Consider the following 27,663-nt stretch of genomic DNA (forward strand, 5'->3'; position numbering starts at 1 on the left):
CCTAAGAGTAGAAAATGTAAACAACATTTTCTCACATAAAGTAAAAACAAAAATCTGAGTAAAAACACCTGCCACAGCACAGGACACTGACATTCCAAAGATGGGAGGCTGAATGTAGTAGTTCCTGGTCAAAGATATCTCTGACCAGGTAACAAGCTTTAGGCATGGCTCTTATGAACTTAGAAGCATATAGAGCCAGCCACAAGTGCCATTTCAAGAACCCAACTGTAACTTAGCAGTTCAAAGATTCCTCTCAAGATGAAAACAGTCTAAAAGTTCTACAGGAAAAAAGATTCAGGTTAAAACAACAACAAAAGAAAAAACAACCAAATCAAACCTTCTGAACAAGTTCCAGTGTGTTTTACAACGTGCATAGGCTTAAGAAGCAAAGAATGTGGGTATAGACATCATGGAGAGATAACGGAAAAATAATAAAATAAAGTCTTAGAAAGTAAAATTACTATAAAATAAAAAAAGCTATTGGTCAATAGAAAACACACAGTTAATCTGGATCCTATATAACATTATCTGGTTCAGAATTTTCTGAATGTTGAAAAGCTGCTAAGAGACATGAGATTGAACTAGGATTAAATTTATTAAATAAACCAATCTAGATACTTAAGAATGCCTTAACTTTAAAATGGAAGTCAAAAACTGCCGCTGTCAAATGGAGGTTAAGAATAATTTGCAGAAGAGGTTTTGCTTTTGTTTCCAAAAGAAATGAGAGGCTATAGATTCTTTTAGGGTTAATATGGATCAAATTTGAACCATAGAGAACTCCTGAATTTTTACAGGAGATATTTATATATCACCAAAGTTTACCACTGGTCTTTGCAGTTCTTGGCAATTATCTCAATTTTCTCTGGCACACCAAAGTGTTCTTCACCCTCAGACAAAAGAAAACTGTCTAAATAATATGATACCAACATTCCCAAGAAGTGGGGTAGGGTTTTTTTTGGTTATTTTGTGGATTAAAGATGTTTGTTGTCATTTATGGTAATATAGGAATACAAGAATTTACAATAAAAAGACAACTATTAATCACAGATATTTTACATTTTATGCATTTTGGTATATTGTTACAAATTTTAAAATATATTCATTACATTGTTTTTATGTTTCTACTCTATTTGGCTTATTGTGATTATGCAATTCCTTAAAAATATAATGTGTAATTTCGTGATGGCGTTAGTAGTTAGTCTATATTAAACCCGTAGTCACAGTATTTGTGTTTCCTGGTTATATTTAGATAGAAATTTTTACTATAGATATTATATTTAGATAGATAGATAATTTTCAAAAACTTTAAAGACCTATAAAATATGGCATTTAGATGTCTAGTAACCTAAAATTTTTCAAGACAATGAGACATATCTGTTCCAGGGGGCACCAATTTACTTCACAAAAGGATAGTTGGTATCAAAGAAACTCCATAAGAGCGTGCTTTCATTGTGTCAAGACTAGCCATTTGGGCAAGAAACAGCTTTTCCCTTGACTGCTTCACTGTGTGCTGAATCAAGTAGATACACAGGACCCACTGGAAAGCAACTGTTGAACTCTGCCAAAACAAGGTGATATGGTCCTTCAGCATTCCTGCTTCATGGAAGAATCTGCCAGACATTTTGCAGGTCACAGAGAAAAGCAATTGATGAACTCTGGCAATACAAGGTGGGACAGTCATTCAAATTTCTTGCTTCACTGACAAGTCTACCAGATCCTCCAGGTCTGTAAGCTGAAGATGGATGCCCCAATATTATAGAGTAACTTTGACTGACTGTTCAGGCAGTAAGATGTGTCTGTCATTTCTAGAGATTTGGAATTTTTTTGCAATGCACTTCCTGTTTCCTTAAATAATATTATATCCTTATGGGGCCTTTGATGGAGTTTAAGACTATAAAGTTACAGTTATAGTTTTTCTTATTTATGGTAGAAAATAAATTAGGTATAGACCTTTGGATGCACTAAAGATAGAATAGAGAAAGGAGTATTTTCTTTGAATTTGTGAGATACAAATGCATTGGACACTGTAAATGTAATCCTTACTTGATAATTGTTCTTATTGTATATAGTCTTAATATGCTTAAAATAAAACCTTGTTTTTATTTAGACAGAGAAGGGAATGTTGTGGAGTATTTATTTAAGATGTATTGCATTTGTTTATGCTGTGGTACATTTGTCTAATGATGAAAAAAATTTGTTTCATTCTTTTATGTTGCATTAGTTTAAATCTGTTAAGTTGTGTTACTATGCCTGACTAAAACACCTGTTTGGTCTAATAAATAACTGAATGTCCCATACCAAGGCAGGATAAAGGCTAGGCAGGGCTGGCATACAGAGATAATAAAGAGGAGGAGAAATCTGGAGAGAGGGAGGATCAAAGAATCGAGAAAAGGGGGAGAGGAGAACTCAAGAAGCTAAGCATCCAGCTATGCAGTCAGCCATGGAATACCAAGAAAAGAAAGCAATACAGAAATATAGAAAAATAAAAGTACAGAGGCAAAAGATAGATTGAATAATTTAAGAAAAGATGACTAGAAACATTCCAAACTTAGGCCCAGCATTCATAATTAAGAATAAGCTTCCCTGTGATTTATTTAGGAGGTGGGTGGTGGGAACCCCACAGACAAAAGACTAAAGAGTACTAGTTAAAAAAAAACCAACATCAAAACAAAGCAAGAAATAAAGGAGACATTAGAAAAAGAAAAAAGAGAAAAGTGGATAAGAAAACTTACTTGAAAAAATAAATGTCAAGACCAAGGTGGTAGAATAGGGATACTCAGCACCATTTTTTTTCCTTTTCTGGAAAAGAAATATAGACTTGGACTTGGAACTTGTCATGGAAGGAAAAGAGGATGAGAACTGGGAGTTGCACGGAAAATGAAATCTGACACATTCCACAAACAAAGAAAGCTGAGCAATAATGTGGCTCCCAGAAAAAAAAAATTAACAGAGACGTGGACTCTGTGCTCCTAGTCTGTAACTGACAGTAGAAGCCAGGACTTGGCACAGAAGGCTGTATCCTGTGGACAAGTAGCCTAGAATACCCAACCTTAAATCTCAAAACAAGCTACTTTCACAAAAGAAATTAACAAGAAAATCAGTGTAAAATCTTACTGTTAGAGTCTCTAGTGTCAGGGATTTAGCCACTATGAGACAGAGTTGCATTTTACTTCTACTGGAGACCTCAGTGTATAACTGGGTAAGCAGTGACCAAAAGCAAAGTGAGCTAAGTTATACCCCCGTATCTTTGATGAAATATACTGACAGATTTATGTTCACGCACATTGTGAGTGGCATTCCAGGATTTTCCCCTTGTCTTGGATGCTTCCTATACCCTAGGAAGTAAAAAATAAAAATCTTCAGAGCAAAAGTCTCCTTTCAGAAGAGTCTGTATGCGTACAAATTTACTGTTCAGTGAGAAGAGCTTGCTGTAGCCCAAATGTTGTCTATTTTTCCATTGTATAGAATAAAACATCTTTAGTGAAGATATGCTTAATGTAGCTTTTTCCTCCTATGCACATACAGTAAGGCAGTCTCGCTCCTCTTCTATCAATATCTATGCTTAAGGCATTGAAGCCAAGACTCTACAGAGTACACTGTCCTAGTACACTCAGCATGCCCTGACTTTGTAAATGTTGGACATAGCGTGCTTCTGTTCTCACTTGTTTAGTGACAGATGAGATATAGAACAATCTGAAAATACAACCTACTCTTGTCACCTTACTCATTGAAACATTCAATTCTAAAAGATTCAGAGAGATCTTAGCCAGGAAGATGATTTCACTTAATTTTTCCTTCATTTATTTTCATTTTAACATGGATTTTTATTTCTTGTTATTTTTTCTCCCTTTTATTTTAATTTTTTGATTTTTCTTCTCTTCTCTGTTTTCCTTTCAATGTTTTCTTTTCCTTCTTTTTATTTCTATTTTTATCCTTTATGGTTTTTTATTACTTTTTTCTTTTTTTTATTTATTAAATAATGGGGATTTTCATGTATTTTAGGCAAGTGTTCCAGGATGGAGTGACAGTACCAGTCTTTCAATTTCTTGTTTTATTTATCTATTTTTATTATTTTAAAAAGTCATTCTCCCTTTCTCTTCTCTCCATCCCACAACAACTGGGCATTAACCCAGGGTTTGGTGTACACTGAAATGTTATTGTGCCCCCTGTTATATTTTCTGAAGAGTTAACTTAGTTCCACTCAAAACCCAGCCTTTCTTGAAATCTAGTTGGTATTCTACTTGATGAAATGGAGAAAGGACCCTACCTGTTCACCAGTACAGACTGTAGGGGAAGAGACTTAACGATATTGGATTCCCTTCTGTACCACTGGTTAATAAAGAAGCTACTTCAGCCTATGGCAGGGAAGAATAGAGCTAGTGGGAGCGCACTGAACTGAATGCAGGGAAAAAGTCAAGTCAGAGTGACACCATGTAGCTGCCAAAGGAGACTGACACCAGAACCATACCAGTAAACCACAAGCCTCTTGGTAAAATATAAATTAATAGAAAGTTTTAATTTAAGAGGGAAGAGCTACCTAGAAATATGCCTGGGCCATAGGCCAAACAGTGTTGTAATTAATGCAGTTCTGTGTGATTATTTGGGTCTGGGTAGACAGGAAAAGAATGCACAGTCTCCATTTACACAATGATGCCCAAAATGAAACACAGATTCACATATGACTGAAAAAAACTGAAGGAAAAAACAAGGGCTTCTCGAACCACAAAATCAGGAGCCAATCACAGTTTCTTGGTAGTTGCATTTGTTTTTATATAGTCTCTGTTTGTTTGTAGACAGCAGAGGTATGGATCCTCTTAAAGAAGGCTTCCTGACTCAACATTAGCAGCAAAAACTGTGAGGCTTCTTTAAGAGAAGGCTTCCTGGTTCGTTTTGGCAGCATGAACAAAACTGGTTCTTTCAGGATGCCGGGCATGTAAATGGGTTATGTGAGTATCATGTTGCCAATTATGTGGTAGTAGAATGGGCCAAGAATTGGGGTGACTGGAGAGATAGCTCAGAGGTTAAGAGCATTGATTACTCTTCCAGAAGTTCTGAGTTCAACTCCCAGGAACCATACGGTGCATCACAACTATCTATATTGAGTACTGGTGCGTTCTTCTGGCGAGCAGGCAGAACACTGTATACATAATAAATAAATCTTTAAAAATAATTGCAATCTCATTTAAAATGTAAAGTTTAATTAAGAAATACAGATTAATAGACAGACATCTATAATAGTCAAACTATAGTCATGTTAGTTAGGTTTTCTAGATGTACAAAGACATATTTCAGATAGTGCTCTTCAAACCCTTCAAAGATATACAAAATATGACATTTAAAATATTTTAAGAATTTAATAATTTTCAAATGGTCAGAAGTGACACACGACTTTAATCCCAGCACTCACAAGGGAGAGGTAAACAGATCTCTATGACTTTGAGGACAGCCTGGTTTACAAGAGCAAGTTCCAAGACAGGCACCAAATACACAAAGAAAATCTGTCCTTTAAAACAAAAAACAAAAACAAACAAACAAAAAAAAAGAACTTAGACTTTACCGTGTGATATGTCTGCTTCTGGCAACACTAATTACTTCAATGTTGATGGGCATTGAAAAAATCATTACACAATTTGCCTTCAATGTGACAAGGGTAGTTATTTGGGCAAGAAACTACTCTTGCCTGGACTACTTGGTGGTATGCTGTATAAACTGGACATGCAAAGCCTACAGAAAAATGATTGGTGCACTTGAATGAAGGAGGTGAGTCATTCAGGCTTCCTGCTTCATGAAAGAGTCTGCCAAACATTCTACAAGTCACAGAAGAAATTGACTGATTAATTGTCAATAAAGGCAAAAATCTCTTTCAAGTTTCCTGCTTCATGAAAAAGTCTGCCAGATATTATGGGCCTGTAGACTGAAAATGGATGACCGAACATTACAGAAGAACCTTCTGTTACCATCCAGACAAGGAGCGAGCTCTTTCAATTCTTGAGTTTGGAAATTGCTTACAATGTACTTCCTATTTACTTATGTAATATTATATCCTTCTGGGGTAATTGATGGAGTTGAAAACAGATAATTATAGTAGTTATAGTTTTCCTTAGTTATGATAAAAGATGAATTAGATATGAAACAAGCCCCCCCAGATCTTGCTTCAGGGTCTTCTGTGTTCCTTCCCTGCCCTTCCCCCACGATCGCCCTTTTATCTCCGGTGCCCTTGAACTACCAGCTAGTAGTTCAAACACAGCTAGTCCCTGTGTTTGTACTTAGGAGTTCCATCCAGGCAGGAACAGTGTCGTGCTCCTGCACTGAAGATATCTACCCAGAGAGTCAGTCACAGCAAAGACTGGACCATGACACCAAGACTCTCCTGGCTCCATTTGAAGGAAGAGATGGGCAGGCACCAATGCAAGAATTCCTCCAACAACCTGAAAGACAACATGACATCACTAGAATCCAGGGATCATGAAACAAGAAGAATTGAACACCCTACTCCAGAAGAAATAGACTTTAAATGAAACTATATGAAAATAATAGAGGAACTTAAACAGGACGTGAAAAACTGTCATAAAGAAATGAAGATAACAAACAAAAAAAGTAGATGAAATGAATAAATCTCTCAAAGTTATCCAAGAAAAACAAGAAAAAGCAATCAAACAGGTAAGGTAAACAGTTGAAGACTTGAAAAATGAAATGGAGGTAATGAAGAAAACACAAACCAAGGGAAGGCTCGATATTGAAAATCTGGGTAAACGAATAGGAACTGCAGAGATAAGAATTACCAACAGAATACAAGAGATAGAAGAAAGAATCTCAGACACTGAAGATACTGCAGAAGAAATAAACTCACTGATTAAAGAACAAAACAAATCCAACAAATTCTTAACACAAAACATCCAGGAAATTTGGGACACCATGAAAAGACCAAACCTACGAATAATTGGTGTAGAAGAAGGAGAAGATTTACACCTCAAAGGCCCAGAAAATATATTTACCAAAATTATTGAGGAAAACTTTCCCAACCTAAAGAAGGATATTCCTATGCAAGTACAATAAGAATACAGAATATCAAATAGACTGGATCAAAAAAAAATCCCCTCACCATATAATAATCAAAACACAAAACATACAGAATAAAGAACAAATATGAAGAGCTGCAAGGGGAAAAGGTCAAGTCACATATAAAGGAAAACCTATCAGAAATACATCTGACTTCTTAATGAAAACCATGAAAGCCAGAAGGTCTTGGATAGGCATGCTGAAGAAACTAAGAGAACAAGGCTGCAAGCCCAGACTACTATACCCAGAAAAGCTTGCATTCACCATCGACGGAGAAAACAAAATACTAATATCTAACAAAATTGATTTCAAACAGAAATCAATAGGAAGAGATGGAGATGGACATTTTATACTCATATCAGGAACAATTCATCAGGAGTAAGTCTCAATCCTGAATATCTACACACCAAATATAAAAGCACCCACATATGTAAAAGAAACATTACTAGAACTCAGAACATACATCAAACCCCACACTCTAATAGTGGGTATTTCAACACTCCTCTCTCATCAATGGACAGGTCAACCAGATAGAAAGTTAACAGAGAAATAAGAGAACTAACAGATGGAATGAACCAAATGGACCTAACAGACATCTATAGAACATTCCACCCAAACAGAAAAGAATATAACTTCTTCTCAGCATCTCATGGACCTTCTCAAAAATTGATCACATAATTGGTAACAAAGTAAACATCCACAGATGTAAAGAATTTGGAGTATCAGATAACTATGGAATAAAGTTAGAATTCAACAACAATTCTAACCCCAGAAAGGCTACAAAGTCATGGAAACTGAACAGTCAACTACTGAACCATCCCTGAATCAAAGAAGAAATAAAGAGAGAAATTAAAGTCTTCCTTGAATTCAACGAAAATAAAGACACAACATACTCAAACCTATGGGACACTATGAAAGCAATGCAAAGAGGAAAGTTCATAGCACTAAGTGTCAAAATAAATGAAATGGAGAAAGCACACATGAGAGACTTAACAGCGCACCTGAAAGCTCTAGAAAAAAAAAAGAAGCAAACTCACCCAGGAGGAGTAGAAGACTAGAAATAATCAAACTGAGGGCTGAAATCAACAAAATTGAAACACTGAAATCAATCCAAAGAATCAATGAAACAAAAAGCTGGTTCCTGGAGAAAATCAACAAGATTGACAAACCCCTATCCAAACTAATCAAAAGGCAGAGAGAGAACATGCAAATTAATAAGATCAGAAATGAAAAGGGGGAACATAACCACAGACAGAGAGGAAATTCAGAGAATCATTAGATCTTACTACAAAAGCCTGTATGCCACAAAATTGGAAAATGTGGAAGTAATGAATACTTTTTAGAAAAATACCATATACCAAAATTAAGACCAGGTGAGCAGTTTAAATAGACCTGTAAGTCGCGAGGAAACAGAAACTGTCATCAAAAATCTCCTGACCAAAAAAATCCCTGGCCCAGATGGTTTCAAAGCAGAATTCTATCAGAACTTCCAAGTAGAGTTAATACCTATATTCCTTAATGTGTTTCACAAAATAGAAACAGACGAGTCATTGCCTAACTCCTTTTATGAAGCTACAGTTACCCTGATACCAAAACCACACAAAGACTTAACCAAGAAAGAGACTTACAGACCAATCTCACTCATGAACATCGATGCAAAAATTCTCAATAAAATACTGGCAAACAGAATCCAAAAACACATCGAAAAAAATTATACATTATGATCAAGTAGGCTTCATCGCTTGGAGGCAGGGGTGGTTCAACATACGAAAATCTATCAACGTAATCCACGATACAAATAAACTGAAGGAAAAAAAAACATATGATAATTTCATTAGATGCTGAAAAAGCATTTGACAAAATTCAAGACCCCTTTATGATAAAGGTCTTGGAGAGATTAGGGATACAAGGATCATTCCTAAATATAATAAAAGCAATATACAGCAAGCCAACAGTAACATTAAATTAAATGGAGAGAAACTCAAAGCCATCCCACTAAAATCAGGAACAAGACAAGGATGTCCACTCTCTCCATACCTCTTCAATATAGTTCTTGAAGTTCTAGCAATAGCAATGAGACTGCATAAAGAGATCAAGGCAATTCGAATTGGAAAAAAAGAAGTCAAACTTTCATTATTTGCAGATGACATGATATGTACATGTACATTATTTGCAGATGACATGTACATAAGCGACCCCAAAAACTCTACCAGAGAACTCCTACAGCTGATCAACACCTTTAGTACTGTGGCAGGATACAAGATCAACTCCAAAAAATCAGTTCCCCTCCTATACACAAGAACAAAGATACAGAGAGGGAAATCAGAGAAACATCACCTTTCACAATAGCCACAATAGAATAAAGTATCTTGGGGTAACTCTAATCAAGAAAAGTGAAAGATCTATTTGACAAGAACTTTAAGGTTTTGAAGAAAGAAATTGAAGAGGATACCAGAAAATGGAAGAATCTTCCATGCTCTTGGATTGGGAGGATCAACATAGTAAAACAGGCAATTCTACCAAAAGCAATCTATAGATTCAATGCAATCCCCATCAAAATCCCAACAAAATTCTTCACAGACCTTGGGAGAACAATAATCAAGCTTATATGGCAAAACAAAAGAACCAGGATAGCCAAAACAATCTTATACAATAAAAGTACTTCCGGAAGCATTACCATCCCTAGCTTCAAACTCTATTACAGAGCTACAGTAATGAAAACTGCTTGGTACTGGGACAAAAACAGTGATGTTGACCAATGAAATAGAATCGAAGACCCAGATCATAATCCACAAACCCATAACCACCTGATTCTCAACAAAGGAGCTAAAACTATACAATGGAAGAAAGAAAGCATCTTTAACTAATGGTGCTGGCATAACTGGGTGTCAAACTGTAGAAGAATGAAAATAGATCCATATATATCACCATGCACAAAACTCAAGTTTAAATGGATAAAAAATGTCTATATTAATCTGACCACATTGAACCTGATAGAAGAGAAAGTGGGAGGTAGTCTACAAGACATGGATACAGGAGACCTATTCTTGGTAGAACCCTATTAGCACAGACAATAAGAGCAACAATGAATAAATGGGACCTCCTGAAACTGAGAAGCTTCTGTAAAGCAAAGGACACTGTCATTAAGACAAAAAGGCTACCTTCTGACTGGGAAGAAGATCTTCACCAACCCCTCATCAGACAAAGGTCTGATCTCCAAAATATACAAAGAACTGAAGAAACTAGACACTAAAACTCTAATTAACCCAATTAAAAAATTGGGTACTGAACTGAACAGAGAATTCTCAACAGAAGAACTTCGAATGGCCAAAAGACACTTAACCTCCTTAGCAATCAGGGAAATGCAAATAAAAACAACTTTGAGATACCATCTTACACTTGTCAGAAGAGCTAAAATCAAAAACACCAATGATAGCCTATGCTGGAGAGGATGAGTGTAAAGGAAACACTCATCCATTGTTGGTGGGAATGCAAACTTGTGCAGCCACTTTGGAAATCAGTGTGTCAGTTTCTCAGGAAACAGGGAGTTAACCTACATCAGGACCCAGCAATTCTTCTCTTGGGAATATACCCATGAGATGCCCTATCTTACTACAAAACCATTTGTTCAACTATGTTCATAGCAGCACTATTTGTAATAGCCAGAACCTGGAAAGAACCTAGGTGCCCCTCAATAAAAGAATGGTTAAAGAAGGTGTGGAACATATGCACATTGGAGTTTTACTCAGCGGTAAAAAACAATGACATCTTGAATTTTGCATGCAAATGGATGGAAATAGAAAATGCTTTACTGAGTGTGGTAACCCAGACCCAAAAAGAGGAATATGGTATGTACTCACTCATAAGTGGATTCTAGCCATAATTAAAGAACATTGAGCCTGTAATTAGTGATCCTAGAGAAGCTAAATAAGAAGGTGAACCCAAAGAAAATCATATAGTTATCCTCCTGAATATTGGAAGTAGACAAGACTGCCAGGCAAACCTTGGGTGCAGGTGAGTGTGGGCGGGTGGGTGTAAGGGTAGATGGGTAGAGAGAAGGGAGAAGGAGAGGATTAGGGAGAGCTTGGGGGAATGGGATGGATGGGATGGAGGAAGGGTGGATATGGGAGCAGAGAAGAAGATATCTTAATTAAGGGAGCCATTTTAGGGTTGGCAAGAGACTTGACTCTAGAGGGGTTCCCAGGTGTCCACGGGATGTCCCCAGCTAGGTCCTTGGGCAGGTGAGTAGAGGGTGCCTGAATTGGCCTTGCCCCACTAACACACTGATGATTATCTCGAATATCACCATAGAATCTTTGTCAGGCGACAGATGGAGATAAAGTCCTTCATCAGAGCAACCGACTGAGCTCTCAAGGTTCAATTGGTGAGCAGAAGGAGGGAGAAGATGAGAAAGGAAGTCTTGACTGTGAGGGGGTTGGTCCACCCAGTGAAATAATGTGCCTGTTTTTAATGGGAGCTCACCAAATCCAATTGGATAGGGACTGAATGAGCATGTGACCAAACTAGACTCTCTGAATGTGGCTGAAATGGGGGGCTGATTGGGAAGCCATTGATCCATTGATAAAGAACCTTCATCTGGCGATAGACAGAGATAGAGATAGAGACCCACATTGGAGCACTGGACTGAGCTCCCAAGGCCCAATGAAGAGCAGTAGAAGGGAGAACAAAGAAGTCAGAACCGTGAGGGGTGCGTCCACCCACGGAGACGGTGGGACTGATCTTATGAGAGCTCACCAAGGCCAGCAAGAATGGGACTGACCGAGCATGTGATCAAATCAAACTCTCTGAATGTGGCTGACAATGAGGGTGGACTGAGAAGTCAATGATAATGACACCGGATTTGGATTCTCCTGCATGTACTGGTTTTTTGGGAGCCTAAGCTGCTTGGATGCTCACCTTTCTAGACCTGGATGGAGGGGGAAGGGTCTTGGATTTTCCACAGGGCAGGGCACCTTGACTTCTTGTAGAATGAATGGCGGGCTGCTTCCAGGCGCCCGCCTCCCAGCTAGCTTTACCCCTGAAATAATTACACGGAAACTGTATTCTTTTAAGCACTGCTTGGCCCATTATCTGTAGCCTCTTATTAGCTAACTCTTGCATATTGATCTAACCCATTTCTAATAATCTGTGTAGCACCACAAGGTGCTTGCTTACCATGAGGATTCTAATCTGCAGCTGTCTCGGAGAGGAGAGTCATGGCATCTGCCACACTGCCTTCTTCTTCCCAGCATTCTGTTCTGTCCACTCCACCTATCTAAGCTGCTGTCCTATCAAAAGCCAAGGCAGTTTCTTTATTAACCAATGAAAGTAACACATAGACAGTTAATCCTCCTCCATCAACTTCTCTTAGAACTGGAGAGCGAGGGGGAGGGAGAGTGGGAGTAGTGGGAGGGAAATGGCAGGATGGAAGGAGGTGGAAATTTTAAATAAATAAATAAATAAATAAATAAATAAATAATACCAGATGTGAATGAAAAACACTAGCAACTAACTGAAAGACAGAGAGAAGTGGAGAAGAAACACGAGTTATTAGAGGTCATTTAATTTATTTTATGCAGGTTTTGTTTTATATGTATTAAAGCAATGTTATTGATGCATGTTCACTCATAGTTTTATGATATACAACACTTATTGGCATAAATGATCACTAATATCAACAAATCTTGCTTTAATTGTCATAATTACCTGAAATGTACCTAAATTTACCTAAATGTCATAATTTACCTAAAATTCCTGTGATTAAACCAGCATTAATCCTGGTCTGTTTACATAGGCTATACATATGGTTTTGCATCCTTTTCCTTTCAATATTTGACTCCATATTTAAACAAAGCTTCAGTTGGGCAATATATATTGAAATTTCTTCCCATTTTGGCAATGTTTAGTCTTTTTTTTTTTTTTTTTTTTTTTTTTTTTTTTTTTTATAGTAAATTTTATTAAATTATAAAAGTTTCCAATTCCGCCCCCCCTCCCAACACCCTCCCACTCCCCCCACTCCCCCCCTCCTTCCCCTCCGTCCCCCAGGGCAGTCAGGGTTTCCTGCCCTGTGGGAAGCTCCAGCTCCCTCCCCCTCCCTCCAGGTCCAGGAAGGCTAGCATCCAAACAGACTGGATCCCCAAAATCCAGCATATGCAGAGGAAACAGGTCCCAGTGTCATAGTCAATGGCTTTTCAGAAAGACCCCGGGCCAGCCACAGTCAGAGAATCCGGCCAAATTCCGAGAATCTGTCTAGATCACGTCCTCGTTCAGTCCCAGTCCGGCTGGCCCTGGTAAACTCTCATCAGATCCGTTCCCTTGTATCAGTGGGTGATAGCATCCCTCGCAGTACTGATTTCGTTTTTCATGTTCCTCCTCCTTCCGCTCCCCCTCCGGACCTCGGGGGGCTCAATCCGGTCCTCCAATGTGGGCCTCCGATTGCATAGCCGTCCTTCGCCAGAGGAAGGATCTATGGTGATAAGCAAAATATACATCAGTATGGTCATGGGCCACGGCCTATTCAGGCACCCTCTCCTCTGTCCAGAGAGCAATCTGGGGGATTTCTCCTTGGACCTGGGATCCCATATATAATCAAGTCTCCTGTAAACCCTAAAATGGCTCCCTTAGTTGAAATATATTGTTCCCTGATCCCTATTTATCCTACCTCCCTCCCCCCCCCCATCCCCGGCCACCAAGCTTTCCCCGTTCCTCCCCTACTCCCTTCTCTCTAGTCCTCTCCCCCTCCATCGACAGTCTTTTACTGTATTGTATAACTTCAAGTGTATTTGTTCCAATAATTTTCCCCTATAAACTTTAATCTTATTTACATACTGAATACCGAAGCAGTTCTTTTTTCTAAACTCTTTGTTAACATTTATTTTTAGCTATCAACAGGAATAGATGATGGAGATTGTTTCTCTGAAATCAGAGGAAAGCAAAGTTAGCAATGATTTTAGATGACAAACTAAGACAAAATTGTGTTATCTTGAGAATTAAGATAAAATTGTGTTATCTTGTATAATAATAACCTTCTCTGAAGAAAACAACAAGAATGACTAGTGATCTAATTACTGAAAAATTTGAGTTCTCTAAGTTTAGGGTTTGGGTTTTTGCTTTGTTTCTGGTTTCAAGATCACAATTCACTATGAGTACAGATACTGCTTAGCTCCTTTTCACATCTCTTTGTCGGAATCATGCCTCAGAAAAATAGGTTAGAATTTTTGGACAATAAGGCCTCACAAAGCCCCCAAATGTCCCATATTTTTGCCCTTGTTCTTGCTTACTCACTGAACTTGACAATAAATCCCTGTTTCTTTTTTTTTCTTTCTTTTTTTTTGAAAGTAAATTTTATTAAATTATAAAAGTTTCCATTTCCGCACCTCTTCCCAACACCCTCCCACTCCCCCCACTCCCTCTCCTCCTCCCTCTTCGTCCCTTAGGGCAGTCAGGGTTTCTTGCCCTGTGGGAAGTTCAAGTTCCTCCCCCCTCCCTCCAGGTCCAGGAAGGTGAGTATCCAAACAGACTGGATCCCCAAAATCCAGAATATGCAGAGGAAACAGGTCCCAGTATCATAGTCAATGGCTTTTCAGAAAGACTTCGGGCCAGCCACATTCAGAGAATCCGGCCAAATTCCGAGAATCTGGTTAGATCACATCCTCGTTCAGTCCCAGTCTAACTGGCCTTGGTAAACTCTCATTAGATCCGTTTCCTTGTATCAGTGGGTGATAGCATCCCTCGCAGTACTGATTTCGTTTTTCATGTTCTTCCTCCTTCTGCTCCTCATTTGGACCTCGGGGGGTTCAGTCCGGTGCTCCAATGTGGGTCTCCGACTTTATCGCCGTCCTTCGCCAGATGAAGGATTTATGGTGATAAGCAAAATATACATCAGTATGGTTATGGGCCACGGCCGATTCAGGCACCCTCTCCTCTGTCCAGAGAACAATCTGGGGGATCTCTCCTTGGACCTGGGATCCCATATATAATCAAGTCTCCTGTAAACCCTAAAATGACTCCCTTAGTTGAAATATATTCTTCCCTGATCCCATATTCATCCTTCCTCTCTCCCCACACCATCCCAGGCCACCGAGCTTTCCCCATTCCTCCCCTACTCCCTTCTCTCTAACCCTCTCCCCTTCCATCAACCCTCCCACCCCCCCCCCCCCATGCACCCGAGGTTACCTGGGACTCAGGTCTATTTCCTACCTCCTGGTGGATAGCTAAATAATCTTCATCAGGTTCATCTTCTTATTTAGCTTCTCTAGGATCACGAATAATAGGCTCAAAGACCTTTAATTATGGTTAGAATCCACTTATGAGTGAATACATACCGTGTTCCTCTTTTTGGGTCTGGCTTACCTCACTCAGTAAAGCGTTTTCTATCTCCATCCATTTGAATGCAAAATTCAAGATGTCATTGTTTTTTACCGCTGAGTAAAACTCTAATGTGTATATGTTCCACACCTTTTTTAACCATTCTTCTATTGAGGGGCACCTAGGCTGTTTCAAGGTTCTGGCTATTACAAATAGTGCTGCTATGAACATAGTAGAACAAATGCTTTTGTAGTATGTTAGGGAATCTTTAGGGTATATTCCCAAGAGTGGAATTGCTGGGTCCTGAGGTAGGTTGACTCCCAGTTTCCTGAGAAACCGCCACACTGATTTCCACAGTGACTGCACGAGTTTGCATTCCCACCAACAATGGATGAGTGTTCCCCTCACCCCACATCCTCTCCAGCATAGGCTATCGTTGGTGTTTTTGACTTTAGCTATTCTGACAGGTATAAGATGGTATCTCAAAGTGGTTTTGATTTGCATTTCCCTGATCGCTAAGGAGGTTGAGCATGACCTTAAGTGTCTTCTGGCCATTCGAAGTTCATCTGTTGTGAATTCTCTGTTAAGTTCAGTACCCCATTTTTTAATTGGGTTAATTAGAGTTTTAGTGCCTAGTTTCTTGAGTTCTTTGTATATTTTAGAGATCAGACCTTTGTCTGATGAGGGGTTTGTAAAGATCTTCTCCCAGTCAGAAGGCAGCCTTTTTGTCCTACTGACAGTGTCCTTTGCTTTACAGAAGCTTCTCAGTTTCAGTAGATCCCATTTATTCATTTTTTCTCTTATTGTCTGTGCTGCTGGGGTCCTACTTAGGAAGAGGCCTCCTGTGCCTATATCTTGTAGACTACTTCCCACTTTCTCTTCTATCAGGTTCAAAGTGGACGGATTAATGTTGATGTCTTTAATCCATTTGGACTTGATTTTTGTGCATGGTGATAGATATGGATCTATTTTCATTTTTTTACAGGTTGACATCCAGTTATGCCAGCACCATTTGTTAAAGATGCTTTCCTTCTTCCATTGTATACCTTTAGGTCCCTTGTCGAAAATTAGGTGTTCATAAGTTTGTGGGTTAATATCTTGGTCTTCTATTCGATTCCATAGGTCGATTTCTCTGTTCTTATGCCAATACCAAGCTGTTTTCAATACTGTAGCTCTATAATAGAGTTTGAAGTCAGGGATGGTAATGCCTCCAGAAGTTCTTTTATTGTATAAGATTGTTTTGGCTATCCTGGGTTTTTTGTTTTGCCATATAAACTTGATTATTGTTCTCTCAAGGTCTGTGAAGAAGTATGATGGGATTTTGATGGGGATTGCATTGATCTATAGATTGCTTTTGGTAGAATTGCCATTTTTACTATGTTGATTCTCCCAATCCAAGAGCAGGGGAGGTCTTTCCTTTTTCTGGTATCCTCCTCAATTTCTTTCTTCAAAGACTTAAAGTTCTTGTCAAATAGGTCTTTCACTTCCTTGGTTAGAGTAACCCCAAGATATTTTATGCTATTTGTGGCTATCATGACAGGTGATGTTTCTCTGATTTCCCTCTCTGCTTCTTTATCCTTTGTGTATAGGAGGGCCACTGATTTTTTGGAGTTGATCATGTATCCTGCCACGTTACTAAAGGTGTTTATCAGCTGTAGGAGTTCTTTGGTAGAGTTTTTGGGGTCACTTATGTAAACTATCATATCGTCAGCAAATAACGAAAGTTTAACTTCATCCTTTCCAATTCGAATCCCCTTGATCTTATGTTGTCTTATTGCTATTGCTAGAACTTCAAGCACTATATTGAAGAGGTATGGAGAGAGTGGACAGCCTTGTTGCGTTCCTGATTTTAGTGGAAAGGCTTTGAGTTTCTCTCCATTCAGTTTGATGTTAGCTGTCGGCTTGCTGTATATTGCTTTTATAATATTTAGGTATGATCCTTGTATCCCCAGTCTCTCCAACACCTTTATTATAAATGGGTGTTGAATTTTGTCAAATGCTTTTTCAGCATCTAGTGAGATGATCATATGGTTTTTTCTTCCAGTTTATTTATATGATGGATTACATTGATAGATTTGCGTATGTTGAACCAGCCCTGCATCTCTGGAATGAAGCCGACTTGATCATAATGGATAATTTTTCTTATGTGCTCTTGGATTCTGTTTGCCAGTATTTTATTGAGAATTTTCGTGTCGATGTTCATGAGTGAGATTGGCCTGTAATTCTCTTTCTTGGTTGTGTCTTTGTGTGGTTTTGGTATTAGGGTAACTGTAGCTTCATAAAAGGAGTTAGGCAATGACTCTTCTGTTTCTATATTGTGGAATACGTTAAGGAGTATAGGTATTAGTTCTTCCTGGAAGTTCTGGTAGAATTCTGCATTGAAACCATCTGGTCCTGGGCTTTTTTTGGTAGGGAGATTTTTGATAACAGCTTCTAGTTCTTCGCGACTAACAGGTCTATTTAGATTGTTCACCTGTTCTTGGTTCAACTTTGGTATATGGTACTTATCTAAAAAAATGTCCTTTTCTTTTACATTTTCCAACTTTGTGGCATATAAACTTTCATAGTAAGATCTAATGATTTTCTGAATTTCCTCTGTGTCTGTTTTTATGTCCCCCTTTTCATTTCTGATCTTATTAATTTGCATGTTCTCTCTCTGCCATTTGATTAATTTGGATAGGGGTTTGTCAATCTTGTTGATTTTCTCCAAGAACCAGCCTTTTGATTCATTGATTCTTTGGATTGTTTTCTCTGTTTCTATTTTGTTGATTTCAGCCCTCAGTTTGATTATTTCCAGTCTTCTAGACCTCCTGGGTGAATCAGCTTCTTTTTTTTCTAGATCTTTCAAGTGTGCTGTTAAGTCTCCAATGTGTGCTTTCTCCGCTTTCTTTAATTGGGCACTTAGTGCTATGAACTTTCCTCTTAGCACTGCTTTCATGGTGTCCCATAGGTTTGAGTATGTTGTGTCTTTGTTTTCATTAAATTCAAGGAAGAGTTTAATTTCTTTCTTTATTTCTTCCTTGACCCAGGGGTGATTTAGTAGTTGACTGTTCAGTTTCCATGAGTTTGTTGGCTTCCTGGGGGAAGCATTGTTGTTGAATTCTAATTTTAGTCCATGGTGATCTGACAAGACACAGGTAGTTACTAATATTTTTTTGTATCTGTGGAAGTTTGCTTTGTTACCGAGTATGTGGTCAATTTTCGAGAAGGTTCCATGAGCTGCAGAGAAAAAGGTATATTCTTTCCTATTTGGGTGGAGTGTTCTATAGATGTCTGTTAAGTCCATTTGATTCAATACCTCCAATAAATCTCTCAATTCTCTGTTTGGTTTCTGTCTGATTGACCTGTCCATTGGTGAGAGAGGAGTGTTAAAGTCTCCTACTATTAGTGTGTGTGGTTTGATGACTGCCTTGAGTTCTAGAAGAGTTTCTTTTACATATGTGGGTACCTTTATATTAGGAGCATAGATATTCAGGATTGAGACTTCCTCCTGATGAATTGCTCCAGTTATGAGTATGAAATGTCCATCTCCATTTCTTCTGATTGATTTTAGTTTGAAGTCGATTTTGTTAGATATTAGAATGGCCACGCCCGCTTGTTTCTTAGGTCCATTTGCTTGGAAAACCTTTTCCCAACCCTTTACTCTGAGTAGGTGTCTGTCTTTGTGGTTGAGGTGTGTTTCTTGTAGACAGCAGAATGTTGGATCCTGTTTTCATATCCAATCTCTAAGTCTGTGCCTCTTTATAGGTGAATTGAGTCCATTGATATTAAGTGATATTAATGACCAGTGGTTGTTGACTCTGGTCATTTTTTTTTTTTAGGTAATAGAGTGTATGTGTTTTTCTTCTTTTATTTGTGCTTGTGAATGGTTGCTAGATGTTCGAGTTATTGTAGGCCGTGTTGGGATTGTTGGATTCCTTCGGTAGTGATTTTCCTTCTAATATTCTCTGTAAGGCTGGATTAGTAGCTACGTATTGTTTAAATTTGTTTTTATCCTGGAATATTTTGTTTTCTCTGTTGATAGTGAACAATAGCTTGGCTGGGTATAGTAGTCTGGGTTTGCATCCATGGTCTCTTAGTTTCTGCAGTACCTCTATCCAGGATCTTCTGTCTTTCATGGTTTCCATAGAGAAATCCGGTGTAAGCCTGATAGGTTTACCTTTATAAGTTACTTGACCTTTTTCCTTTGCAGCTCTTAAAATTTTTTCTTTAATATTTATGTTTTGTGTTTTGATTATTATATGGCGAGGGGATGTTTTTTTCTGATCCAGTCTATTCGGTGTTCTGTATGCTTCTTGAACCTTCATAGGAATATCGTTCTTTAGGTTGGGAAAGTTTTCTTCTATCATTTTGTTGAATATATTTTCTGGGCCTTTGATCTGCAGTTCTTCTCCTTCTTCAATCCCTATTATTCTTAGATTTGTTTTTTTTATTGTGTCCCAGATTTCCTGAATGTTTTGTGAAGAGAATTTGTTGGATTTGCCGTTTTCTTTGACCAGTGCATTTATTTTCTCTATGGTATCTTCAGATTCTGAGATTCGTTCTTCTATCTCTTGTATTCTATTGGTTATGCTTGATTCTGTAGTCTCTGTTCGTTTACCTAGGTTTTCCATATCCAGCCGGTTCTCGGTTTGTGTTTTCTTCATTGCCTCCAATTCAGTTTTCAATTCTTGCACTGTTTCCTTTACTTATTTGATTGTTTTTTCTTGGTTTCTCAGGGTCTCATTCACAGATTTACTTATTTCTTCAAACTTTTTGTTATATTTCTCATCTATTTCTATACTCATTTCTTCAAACTTTTTGTTATATTTCTCATCCAATTCTTTAAGGGAGTTATTCATATCCTGTTTAAGGGACTCTATTGCTTTCATAATGGCACTTTTTTCCACTTCTTCTGGGTTAAGGTGTTCAAGCCCTTCTGTTGTTGGGTCCTTGGGATCTGGTGTTTTCATGTTGTTTTTCAGATTGTTGGATGAGGTCTTGACTTGGCTTCTGCCCATCTCTTACTTCAAATGTTCTCTATTGGAACTTCTGTTACCGGGTCAGGTTCCCTTCTTGGGCAGGGACTTCACTGACAGAATGCCCACCTTTCCTCAGGCAGGCTATTGAAGCACTGGCACTCCCTCTTTCCTGGATGCGCTTACAATGCAGGCTCAGTTTGCAAGGCAGCTGAGCTGGGGAAATTTTATGGCCGCAGGGGGAAGGGAGAAATATAGGAATTTGTACCTGGATGGGAGCTAGGATGGCAGGTGGGAGGGGGTAGCCAGCACTGCAGGGCGACTTGGGTGTCTATGGGGTCGGGGAACACCCAAGCTCCTCCTCACCAGGACCCTGCCACGGCCGGAAGCAAACTCACCCCACCGATGGTCCTCTGCTAGAAGTCAGGGCCCCTGCTGGATGGGAGCTGGGATGGCAGGCGGGAGGGGGTAGCCAGCACTGCAGGGCGACCTGGGCGTCTATGGGGTCGGGGAACGCCCAAGCTCCTCCTCGCCGGGACCCTGCCACGGGCCTGAAGCAAGCTCACCCCACAGATGGCCCTCTGCTAGAAGTCAGGGCCCCTGCTGCTCAGGAATGTGGCTGAGCTGGCACCTGGTCCACCTGTCCTCAGGGAGGCCTTTAAGACCCAGGAACTGCCTCGAGCCGAGCTGTGCCTACAGCCAAGGCCCAGCTTGCAAGGCTGCTGAGCTGGGGAAATTTTATGGCCCCAGGGGGAAGGGAGAAATATAGGAATTCGTACCTGGATGGGAGCTAGGATGGCAGGCGGGTGGGGGTAGCCAGCACTGCAGGGCGACCTGGGCGTCTATGGGGTCGGGGAACACCCAAGCTCCTCCTCACCAGGACCCTGCCATGGCCCGAAGCAAACTCACCCCACCGATGGTCCTCTGCTAGAAGTCAGGGCCTCTGCTGGATGGGAGCCGGGATGGCAGGCGGGAGGGGGTAGCCAGCACTGCAGGGCGACCTGGGCGTCTATGGGGTCGGGGAACGCCCAAGCTCCTCCTCGCCGGGACCCTGCCAAGGACCCGAAGCAAGCTCACCCCCTAAATCCCTGTTTCTGAAGACATCATTTACCTGATTTACAAAACCTGGAGAAATTCAGTTGGTACTGACAATGATGCTTCAATCCAACTGACTAGCTTTCACAATCCAGAAGGTCCTACACACGCTACTGCAGGAGAACAGTAGTTATTAGACATAGCCAGGTGTTAACGTCAAGAACTATGAAGGAGAGGTGTGGCAAGATGTACCCACTGCTGTAACAATGGCATGAATGATGTGGTAGGAAATAACTTTCTGAATGTAATATATTTGTGAATGTAATATATTTCTGAATGTAATAAAGTCTCATTTGTTAAGATAAAGAAAAAAGAACGTGAAGAATGCTTGGATCTGAATGAAAGAAATACACTACAGCCCCTTTTACCAAAGTCTAAGATCACTGGGGAAGAGGAAACAAAGGGTGTAAAGAGCCAGACAGTGGGTAGCTACAAAGAAACATCTTATGAACACACCAAGGCAGAGGCACATATGAAGGCAGAGAGGTTGCAATAGTATCCGCAAAACCTGTGCAAGTGAGACCTTATCCTAGCATGAAAATAGGAGTTGGGCAAGAACATCCAAGCCATGGTTTTATTAGCAGCTGCTAGCTGCTAATAGTGAGAGACACTCTCTTAGATTATCAGCTGTTTTCTCTTAAGATTCTACCTTGAGGCAGCACCAGTCAAATCACTCCCTCAGCTATATACAGCTCTTTGTGAGAGGTGATTTTATGAGACAAAAGACTATGAAGAATGGAGAATACTCCTCTAGGAGTTTTTCTCAGAAAACAAAAGCGTAATGACAGTTTCTCAAAATGCAATATAACTTACTATGAGCACTTGACAAAATCAAAGTTTTGTCATAGAAGCATGAAAGGTCTACCTGCAGACTAATATTAGATGATATATTAGATATTGGATTAGATGAATCTAAGACATTACTTTTGATACAAAAATTGCATGAGAGTTCATCTTTATGTGCCAAAGGTAGAATATGCAATTGTTGATATATCTATTATACCTGAGCTGAGCTGAGTCATTAGGGTACATGAAACAAACAATATATAAACGTACCATGAAATCTGAGACTGAACAAGAAAAATCTACTCAATAATCTGCTGATGACCAGGGGTTCTGCACTTGTGAACATTTATTTTTGTTTTTTTCCATATGTTTTGTGTTCAATCCTTCCCATTTTTTCTTTTCTTCTGTATAATGAAACATTAATGTAAATATTCTTTTAACAATGCCTTCACAGGTTACACTAAATGGTTTAACAAACCAGCTTGATTTGTTAGTTTGTTTTATTTTATTTTGTTTTTCATTTGTTTTCTTGTTTGTTTATTTGAAATAAGGTTTCTCTGTGTAGCCCTGGCTGTCCTGGAAACCTGCTTGACGTTTTATAGCCTAAAATGAACATTTTTATGTTCATCACTTTCCAATTAATTATAGAATCTTTTGTTAATTCTGTTTAGAACTATTATTTAGAAGTCTTTTAAAGAGCAAAATTCCCAATAATCTTTTAGGATTAAAAATGTAAACCATAGCAATTATTTTTAGTGTCAAAGCAAAAAAATAACATTTACAAATACATCCATATCAAAGAGCTTGCATTGTGACATTGTTTAGAAGAATTAGAATTAAATCTAATTTTAAATCTCCTAGTATAATAATGGACATATAATGATATGTACAGAAACAGTGGTATGTCTTTGGCAGTTAGGGAGTATGCAGTACCACAGAATAATTACAATGCATTAAGTTCAAATCAATGTGAATCCAGAAGATATATTTTTGGTAAAATAAATAGAAGAATAAGTATGAAATTACATAAATATTTTAGTTAGGCCTTGAATACAGACCCACAGCCTGAAATGTGTAGAAGCACATAAAGAAACACACACTGTGATTTGAGGAGAATGGTTTCCTAAAAAGAAGTGTTAAAAAAAACATGAAGGTATATAGAGGAGGAGGCCAGAAGATAGTGAGGTATAAAAACAACATTGTGAAGTTTTATGTATTGAAAATATCAATGTCATGTAGTGTGATCATGTTTATATAGTTTCTGAAAGTGACAATCAGGTACACTGCACCTTGGGTCTCCTGCTTACATGACATTTTTCTTAAATATACATAACACACTTAAATACAAACATTACAGGAATTTTTTAAATCAGCACAGCAAGAAGAAAAATCTACCTGACAGTTGAGCGGCAAGTGAAGGCATTAACAAAAATTGATTTTCTAAATATAGGGGCACAAATTCATTAGTTGCCCTAAAAGTCACGACCTCCATGGTTTTGCACAGTGAACAGCACAACAGCAGTGGGTGGCAGAACAGACACTGAAAGAGAAAAGGTCATATCAAAATCATTGGATGTCTTTAGATGCTAACAATCAACCTGCAGAAGTATCTCCCTATAGTCTAAATAGACTTATGAGAATAAAACTATATAATTACATAATAGACACATTCCATAAGAGATTTGTAGTTTGGTTCTATATGACAAAAATAGCTTTTATCTCTGGATCTGCTAGCTTGTTGAAAGCATCTCTCAGTGCCTATTTAGATACACTCATATTTTGAATTTGCTTCACTAAGCTGGTGGGTACTCTGTAATTTTGCCTCATGTAATTGCAATGTATTTATTGAGCCTTAATACTTATGTCACCTTCAACTCCCCAGTGTATATGGTTACAATAAATATCCCTATGCATGTACTATTGATCTCCTATGACAAAGTATCTTTACAATTGTGCATCCTTGGAAGGATTATTTTTTGGATTTATGAGTAATTTATTTCATTTTTGATCCAAATTTTCTTTAGGTTGTATCTTTTTATAATAACACTTTAATACCAGAGAGTCTAGTTTCCTAGAAACACAACATGTATTCTAACATTCATCAGAACAGCATCTCATATTTGGCAGGCTCTTGCAGACACGTATGTTTGCATCAATAAGTCCCTGAGCATGGGAAGGCCTTGAAATTGTCAGCAAGACTGTGTGTGAGTGTTCTAAAATGTAGCCAGTAATGCTAATATTAGAGCAAAGAAGCCTTGGGATAACTCCATCCTTCAGACTGTGAGCACGTTAGTCACCCCATGTACAGCTGAGAGAAAAGGTCTCATACAAATTTGACAATGGTAAGTAGAACTATTTCCTGTCATGCTACTAAGTTTTGTGATGCAGCATTAGGTAAAGGTTATAGATCTTATAATTAGAAACACTTGATAACCTTTGCTAACATTTGTAGACCTCGAAAATTGTGTCATACAGACATACACAAGATAGGATCTTTTTTGCCTTTTTGTGTTTTCAAATATAAATGTGCATTTTGGGTGACTGGATAAAATATCAGTTGGCAAAGTGCTTGCTCAGCTCAAGGGCCTGAACTTGGTCTATCAACCCAGGTAAAATATGCCAGGCACAATTGCAAACACTCATAATATCAGTGCTGAGAGATGGAAATGACAAGGATGGTCCTTGAGAACTACTGGCAAGATACTCTAGCCTATATGGCAAGGGCCAGATCAGCATCTCAAAATAGTAAAAAATAACAACAACAAAAAATGCATGTATAGTACCTGAGGAATAACACCTGAGTTATCTGAATTCCACATGGATGTGGACTCATTTGCATGTGAGCATGAATGTATGTGAATATCAACATACACATAAAAGCACAGAAACATGTGGTTTCTTCATATAATTTCGAAGTTCAGTTTGTGTGCTTATGTGTGCTATCTACTATACCACAGTATCCTTATGGATTGGGTAGATTTTATAAGAGTTCCCATTTCATTCTTAGTATTAACTTCTTATATTTAGGTAGTCATTACTCATCTACTTTATTGGTTATTGATTAATTCATAGAACAAATGTTTTTGATTATTTCAGAGCTTTTCAATCGATATTTAAATTCAGAATGCAGAAAAAAGATGTTAATAATTTGAATTAATCTGTAACACAGCAAAGCTGGAGGTGTCAGTATACCTGATATCATGACATACTACAGAGCCACAGTAAGGCAAAGCAACATGACATAGACAGAAAGGATGACACAGAGCGCAGTGAGCCAAGGGTAAAGCAATTCAGGTATTCCAAGAAAAAAATATCAGTCATCTATAGCAAGCTGATTTTTGATAGTCAAAAAGTGTTCTTCTATATATGATGGCCACGCATAAAACTGTAATTTGACCTCAGATTTTATTCTGTAGAAAAAGTCTACTCAAAGGTGCTTAAAATGTAAATGTAAGGGAATAAACTACAAATCTACTAACACAGAACAAAAAGGCTGCACTATATCAGTATGAGCAATGATAATTTTCCTCAATGACTCCAAAGGTAAATAAAACAGAATCAGTGTAGATGAGTGTGATCATTTAAAAACCGAAAACAAGAGGCTTCTGTGAAATAAAGAAAACAATAACAGGAGTGAAAAGGTAACCTGTAGAATTGGAGGAAATTTTTTTGTAACATATTCTTCTGTCCATGGATCAATACACAAAATGCGTATGTTTCTGAAGAAATTACACAAAGGTAATCCATTTTAAAAATGTTTATGTGATCTGAATATGTATCACCAGAAATAAAACTATTTGAGAAATAATAAAAATGTGAAAACAATTAATCATTATGAAAATGCAAATAAATGCTACAATGAGATACCCCTAATACCAGTGAGTATTATAATATGGTCTAGACATAAATTTCTCTCCACAAGTTCAGTTAGTTGGTAGCTGCTTGGTCCTGTTTGTGGAGATTTGGAAGATGTTCGGAGGAGTTGCTACCTGGAGAGAGTACATGGTTTCAAGTTTCTTTGTGGTAAGTTTGGGAGTTTGGGCAGCTGGGAACACACAAGAAGACTCTTACAACATTCTTTAAAAGAGAAAATATTTAAATCCCTTAATGAAATCCAAGTTAAAGAAAACTACTGGAACGAAATGAGTTCAACTTTTCAAGACATGAAATGAAAATAAGAACATTAAAAATACAGACTGTGAAAAATTTGAAAATGAAAAATTTAGAAATTAGAATAGAAACTGTAAAGCCACACTTCACAAAATTAATATAAGAGACAGAAGAAAGTATCCCAGGAATTGAAGATATGATAAGATAAATGGATATATTGGTCAATGAAAATGTTAAATCTAAAAAATTCAAATGAAACTTGCAGGAAATTTGATGCATTATGGAAAGACAAAGTTTGAGGAGAATAATAAGAATAAAGAAAGGAGTAGATATCCAGCTTAAAACCCAAGAAAATATATTCCAACAAAATCATAAGTTAAAGAAGGAGATGCATATGAAGGTATAATAATCATACAGAACACCAAATGGACTGGAACCAAAAAGAAAGTCCCCTAGACATTTAATATCAAAACACTAAAAATACAAAACAAAAAAGAATATTAAAAGCTGCAGGGCAAAAAGACCAAGTAATATATGACATCAGAGCTATTAGAATTACACTTGAAGATTGTAAAAAGTATAATGGACTTGGCAGATACGCTGCAGACTCTACAAAGTCACAGATGTGACCTCAGACTACTATACCCAACAAAACTTTCAACCACCATAGATGCCAAAAAGAAGATATTCCATGATAGACCAAATTAATTAATATCTACAAATTTGGACCTAAAGAGGAGGATAGAAGGAAAACTCCAACCTAAGGAGGTTAACCACAGTATGAAAATATTGGGAATAAACAATTTCACACAAGCAAAACAAAAAGAAAAGCAGTATACACACTGACACACATATACATACACACTGCCCTCACCATAACTCCCAGCCCTAAACAATACCACCACCACCACCACAAAGAACAACCACAACAAAGTAATAGGAATAGTTTTCATTCCCAATAAAAAGACAGAGGTTAACAGATTGGACATCAAAATAGGATATCATCACCCAAAGAAAATCATATAGTTATCCTCCTGGATATTGGAAGGAGACAAGATTGCCAGGAAGAAGTTGAGTGCACGGGTGTGTGTGGTGGGGTTGGTGTAAGGAGAGATGGGTAGATAGAAGGGAGAAGGGAAGGATTCGGAAGAGCTTGGGGGAGTGGGATGGGTGGGATAGAGGAAGGGTGGAATTGGGAGCAAGGAAGTAAATATCTTGAGTTTTTTAAATTTTAAAATTTAAAAGGGAGCCATTTTAGGGTTGGTAAGAGACTTGACTCTAGAGGGGTTCCCAGGTCCAAGGAGATGTCAAGCTTGTTCCTTGGGCAGCAGAGGAGAGGGTGCCTGAA

At 38.3% G+C, this 27,663-nt stretch overlaps 1 long non-coding RNA gene across 1 annotated transcript in view; it reads right to left on the minus strand.

The window, feature by feature from the left end:
- Positions 1 to 23,624, minus strand: part of LOC148123307 (uncharacterized) — a 39,602-nt gene extending 15,978 nt beyond the window's left edge. Inside the window, exon 1 of the long non-coding RNA XR_015737640.1 lies at positions 23,601 to 23,624. This is a non-coding gene — a long non-coding RNA (uncharacterized LOC148123307). The remainder of the gene's footprint in view (positions 1 to 23,600) is intronic.
- Between the last annotated feature and the right edge of the window lie 4,039 nt (positions 23,625 to 27,663).

Source organism: Myodes glareolus, chromosome 1 (genome assembly GCF_982192425.1).
Source record: "Myodes glareolus chromosome 1, mMyoGla1.1, whole genome shotgun sequence".
Lineage (NCBI taxonomy): Eukaryota > Metazoa > Chordata > Mammalia > Rodentia > Cricetidae > Myodes > Myodes glareolus.